Source organism: Paramisgurnus dabryanus, unplaced genomic scaffold, assembly GCF_030506205.2.
Source record: "Paramisgurnus dabryanus unplaced genomic scaffold, PD_genome_1.1 h2tg000141l_1_280900__unclustered, whole genome shotgun sequence".
NCBI lineage: Eukaryota > Metazoa > Chordata > Actinopteri > Cypriniformes > Cobitidae > Paramisgurnus > Paramisgurnus dabryanus.
Genome location: NW_027394073.1, coordinates 153,033 through 159,250, shown reverse-complemented (window position 1 = coordinate 159,250; position 6,218 = coordinate 153,033). Strand labels below are relative to the sequence as shown.

General features: G+C 30.0%; 1 long non-coding RNA gene across 1 annotated transcript; it reads left to right on the top strand.

Moving 5' to 3' along the window:
- Window positions 1–2,510: 2,510 nt before the first annotated feature.
- LOC135765092 (uncharacterized) lies at window positions 2,511–5,921 on the top strand. The gene is made up of 5 exons (XR_010540442.2): window positions 2,511–3,278; window positions 3,457–3,537; window positions 3,939–4,019; window positions 4,658–4,715; window positions 4,837–5,921. It is a non-coding gene; the product is annotated as an uncharacterized lncRNA (long non-coding RNA).
- Window positions 5,922–6,218: the final 297 nt, after the last annotated feature.

Here is a 6,218-nt window from a genome sequence, read left to right as displayed (position 1 = left end):
GAATTTTCATTGAACCTATAAAATTCCATCATTTTTTTATTCCTACTATGGGAGTCAATGGTCACTATCTGCTGTGGGTTTACCATCATTCCTCAAAATATTTTCTTTTGTGTTAATCAGAAAAAAACTAATGCATACAGGTTTAAAACAACACAAGGATGAGTAAATTATTAAATAATTTTCATTGAACCTATAAAAATCCATCATTTTTTTAATCCTACTATGGGAGTCAATGGTAACTTTCTGCTGTGGGTTTACCATCATTCCTCAAAATATTTTATTTTGTGTAAATCAGAAAAAAAACTAATGCATACAGGTTTAAAACAACACAAGGATGAGTAAATTATGAAATAATTTTCATTTAACCTATAAAATTCCATCATTTTTTTATTCCTACTATGGGAGTCAATGGTCACTATCTGCTGTGGGTTTACCATCATTCCTCAAAATATTTTATTTTGTGTTAATCAGAAAAAACTAATGTATACAGGTTTAAAATAACACAAGGATGAGTAAATTATGAAAGAATTTTCATTGAACCTATAAAATTCCATCATTTTTTTATTCTTACTATGGGAGTCAATGGTCACTATCTGCTGTGGGTTTACTAACATTCCTCAAAATATTTTCTTTTGTGTTAATCAGAAAAAAACTAATGTATACAGGTTTAAAACAACACAAGGATGAGTAAATTATGAAATAATTTTCATTTAACCTATAAAATTCCATCATTTTTTTATTCCTACTATGGGAGTCAATGGTCACTATCTGCTGTGGGTTTACCATCATTCCTCAAAATATTTTCTTTTGTGTTAATCAGAAAAAAACTAATGCATAAATGTTTAAAACAACACGAGGATGAGTAAATTATGAAAGAATTTTCATTGTACCTATAAAATTCCATCATTTTTTTTATTCCTACTATGGGAGTCAATGGTCACTATCTGCTGTGGGTTTACCATCATTCCTCAAAATATTTTCTTTTGTGTTAATCAGAAAAAAACTAATGCATAAATGTTTAAAACAACACGAGGATGAGTAAATTATGAAAGAATTTTCATTGTACCTATAAAATTCCATCATTTTTTTATTCCTACTATGGGAGTCAATGGTCACTATCTGCTGTGGGTTTACCATCATTCCTCAAAATATTTAATTTTGTGTTAATCAGAAAAAAATAATGCATACAGGTTTAAAACAACACGAGGATGAGTAAATTTTGAAAGAATTTTAATTGAACCTATAAAATTCCATCATTTTTTATTCCTACTATGGGAGTCAATGGTCACTATCTGCTGTGGGTTTACCATCATTCCTCAAAATATTTTATTTTGTGTTAATCAGAAAAAAATAATGTATACAGGTTAAAAATAACACAAGGATGAGTAAATTATGAAAGAATTTTCATTGAACCTATAAAATTCCATCATTTTTTTATTCTTACTATGGGAGTCAATGGTCACTATCTGCTGTGGGTTTACCATCATTCCAAAAATTTTTTTCTTTTTGTGTTAATCAGAAAAAAACTAATGTATACAGGTTTAAAATAACACAAGGATGAGTAAATTATGAAAGAATTTTCATTGAACCTATAAAATTCCATCATTTTTTTATTCTTACTATGGGAGTCAATGGTCACTATCTGCTGTGGGTTTACTAACATTCCTCAAAATATTTTCTTTTGTGTTAATCAGAAAAAAACTAATGCATAAATGTTTAAAACAACACGAGGATGAGTAAATTATCAAAGAATTTTCATTGAACCTATAAAATTCCATCATTTTTTTATTCCTACTATGGGAGTCAATGGTCACTATCTGCTGTGGGTTTACCATCATTCCTAAAAATATTTTCTTTTTGTGTTAATCAGAAAAAAACTAATGCATACAGGTTTAAAACAACACAAGGATGAGTAAATTATGAAAGAATTTTCATTGAACCTATAAAATTCCATCATTTTTTAATTCCTACTATGGGAGTCAATGGTCACTATCTGCTGTGGGTTTACCATCATTCCTCAAAATATTTTATTTTGTGTTAATCAGAAAAAACTAATGTATACCCAGGTCAAAAAGACGTAGTATTTAATGTATTAAAAATATACTTAAAATACAAATAGTATGTTTATAATACATTTGTATTTCCAACATACTTATTTGAAGTGTATTAAAAATACGTTAAATTGCATTTAAACATATTTTTAAAAAGTATACTAGAAGTACACTTGTAATAAATATATACTTAAGTACATTTTTAAGAAATATGCTAAACTTAAGAATATTTTAAATGTATTTATATTAAGTGTACTAGAAGTACATTGGTAATAAATATATACTTAATTACATTTTAAAGAAATATGCTAAACTTAAGAATATTTTTAATGTATTTCTATTAAGTGTACTATAAGTACATTGGTAATAAATATATGCTTTATTACATTTTTAAGAAATATGCTAAACTTAAGAATATTTTTAATGTATTTATATTAAGTGTACTAGAAGTATGCTGGTAATAAATATATGCATAATTACACTTTTAAGAAATATGCTAAACACAAATGTACTTCTAGTGAAGTTTTAGTATATTTGGATAAAACATACTTTTTTCAAAACATGATTCATTAATTGTAATAAGCTAACATTGAACTTTCCTCAAGCATTTCAACATTATATCATTCCGATTGCATAATAAACTATTTTTTCAAAGATTTGCTTAAAATCTTACGTTTGATAGTGTTTATTTACAATCAACGAGCCGCTCTAAGAGCTGATTCTTTGTAGCGAACGAGCAGAGCCGAATCTTCAGACGCAGGCAGGGGTAGGACCGTAAGAGCCGGCTCTAATAACGGAGCCGAGCCAAAAGAGCCGAATCTATTGAAAGAGCCGGACTGCCATCACTAAAATGTAGAGCCGGAGCTTGAGCCGAAAGAGCAGAATCAATGGAAAGAGCCGGACTGCCCATCACTACAAACAACGCACGTGACACACGTGACTAAACCTGATTGGTTGTTGTCATAGTAACACGTCACGGTGCTATTTGAAACTTGTCTTGTTCAGTTCAGTTCACAGTGCATGCGGTTGCTTGCATTAAACGTATAAACTGTTAAATTAGATGGCGACTCTGCATTAAACGTATTTATTTAATTAATCGGCGATCATATTTCACCAGAGGACTAAGATAAAACAACTCGATTTAAAATGTGAGCAGTTTTAGTGGATCTGACGTCGAGGGAAAAAGTATTTCGCTTTTTGTTTGGAGATGAACGAGACAACATGAGGGTAAGTGATGACAGATTTTCACATTTCTTTATTTAGTTAACTATTAAGTAAGTAAAACATTACATTACATTTAACCTAGCTTCTTTATGTAACGTTATGTCTGTGTTGCGTGTGGTAATTTAAACATCTTTATTTTCTGACTAACGTCATTAAATCATTAAAACCTTTCTTTTTTTAGCACAGCGACATAAATATGACCAATCAGATCCCAAGTAGACAGGAACAAATGAAGATATAGCGCATAGAAAGATTCTTGGTGGTAAGTTTGTTGTTGCTATTTGATTTCACGTTTAAGTTTTTCTAATGTTTCTCTTGCAACGCTAACGTTAGTTTAAAATGAATGTTTGAGCTGTCTTACCTGAAAAGACCATGATATGACCATATGGTTATTATAACTCCAGTTATGTTCAATGGCTAATGTTTATATCAGTTCAATCTTGACAACCTTATTGTCTTTTTGTTCATTTTTAAATGTATTTCTAATTACATATGGACACAAAAATGACATTGTAAGAAGGGATACTTTTATGAGAGATTGTAAAACTGCAGAGCCTGGGTTTGATTATATTATATTGTCTTAATATATTGTACTCCGGGTAAGTAATTCTTAAAAAGAAAACCAAATCATTAATCATCATTTACCTGCCTGTTGTTTTTCAGATCAACTGCTATTGACATTTTTGAATTGGGACAAATGTGGAGTGATTCGGAAGAAAAACGTTTGCAACACATCCATTCCAGGTGGCTAATTTCTGTCCTTTTAAATTATTCTTGTAAAAAACGTTTTTTTTTTTTTTTTATTGTAAAGCTGTAAGGGACTTGGCCTAGTCATCCTTGCATATACCATTTGGCAGGGCACCAGACGAACTTTTTTTACTAGAAGCACAGTGGCCCGCAACTGAAAATTTTAGGGGCGCAACCAGAAAAATTAAGGGGCACACACGGTAAAACAACATGCTAACCAAATATTCACATGTCTACTAATTTATACTGTATTACTAATAAATACTTTAATTATAGATTCAGAAACTACAATGTGCTGTTTCAAATTCAGTGTCATATCACAAAAAAAAGGTTAAATTTGCTGGTCGCACATGTGCGACCGGATGTAAAATTTCAGTGGCACACTCTCAAATTTAGGTGGCAAAATGCCACCATTTGATAGCAGTCTGGAGCCCTGTTTGGCATCATTTCTGATTTCCTTAAATCTCCTTAAACAGAGGTGAACCTTAAGTTTGCAAGACCACAATAGACAAACAATGGAAAATGATCTAGGTTCAAATAAAACACAATTATCAATGTAAAACATATCCTGTAATACACACAGGTTGCTTTATTTCATGAGCCTGTTCTAATCCTATCTTCATTCCCACTTGTAGAGTGCTCTGACAGATAAAACTGACACGCTTGATGAGGATACAGTCAAAGCTTTAAAAGGTAAACTGAGAAGTTAACAAAACTTCCATACATGCATATCTATGCCAATTTATTTTAAACATGGATATCCAAATGTTCATTCATTATTGGTTAATTGGTATATTCTGTTTCCTTTTCACAGACCGTGTGATAAAGCAGTCTTCAATTACTACGGTGTCTGATTTGCAAGAAGAAGTGACCCTCCACTTAAACATGTTACATCTAAACTGTTTTGTGTTTTAGTTCAGCTTTTTATAGGTTTATCTTAAGTTGGTTAAAGGCGGAGTGCACTATTTTTGAAAGCCAATGTTAACATTTGAAATGACCTAAACAAACATGTCTCTACCCCAATAGAATCTGGACCTTCTTTTGATAGAGCCACCACACACATACGCAACCCCGGCAAGGATGTCGGTTAGTAGACACACCCCTTACTGCTGGTTGGCTACAAGTGTGTTTTGGTAGTCGGCCCAATTTCCTTTTCCAAAGCGTTTTTCAAACATTGTGCACTCCGTCTTTAAATTGCACTTAAACATTTTTTTTTTCAGTAACTTTTTATGCAGAGAATTACATTATGATTTATATAATCATTGCTTATGAATATTTAGTGATTGCATATTCATAGTGTACTTTTCATTAATACATTTAATGTTAATGTTGTTCAATTTGATAGAAGTAGCTCTGTAATTGCATTTCTCTGATATTTGTTTTATATGTTTCTCTTTGGTCAAGAGATTATGTATGTCTCTGTGCTTGATTAATTTACTTTAGATATTTTTGTAATGTACACAACACAATATGAAGTATATTAAATTGTTCTGTATTCAAAATCTGTGTATGTGTCTTAATATTTAATGATTTTAATATAACATTTTAAATATTAAAAACAGCTTTATAATAAAATAGTAGTGTAATGCTAATACATTTCTATTAATGTAATGCTAGTATATTTCTAATATGCTGAAGTACTATTAAAGTGTTCTTAAAGCACAGTTAAATTAAGCTTTAAATGTATTCTAACTGTATTTTTAAGTGTATGAGAAGTGCATTTCAAATGAATTTTAAAGAAGTACACTTAAATTGCACTAAATATATTTGAAGTTGTTCCAATTTAACACAATTTCAATATATTAAATATAATGCAAATAGATTAAAATTGACTTTAAATATATCTTGAAATGCATTTAATATATTTGAAGTGGGTTCAATATAATACATTTAATATGCATTTAGTATAGTAGCTTTTAAATATATTAAGTATGTCCCAAAAAATACTATTTAAATATATTTCTTTTTCACCTGGGTACAGGTTTAAAATAACACAAGGATGAGTAAATTATGAAAGAATTTTCATTGAACCTATAAAATTCCATCATTTTTTTATTCTTACTATGGGAGTCAATGGTCACTATCTGCTGTGGGTTTACTAACATTCCTCAAAATATTTTCTTTTGTGTTAATCAGAAAAAAACTAATGCATAAATGTTTAAAACAACACGAGGATGAGTAAATTATCAAAGAATT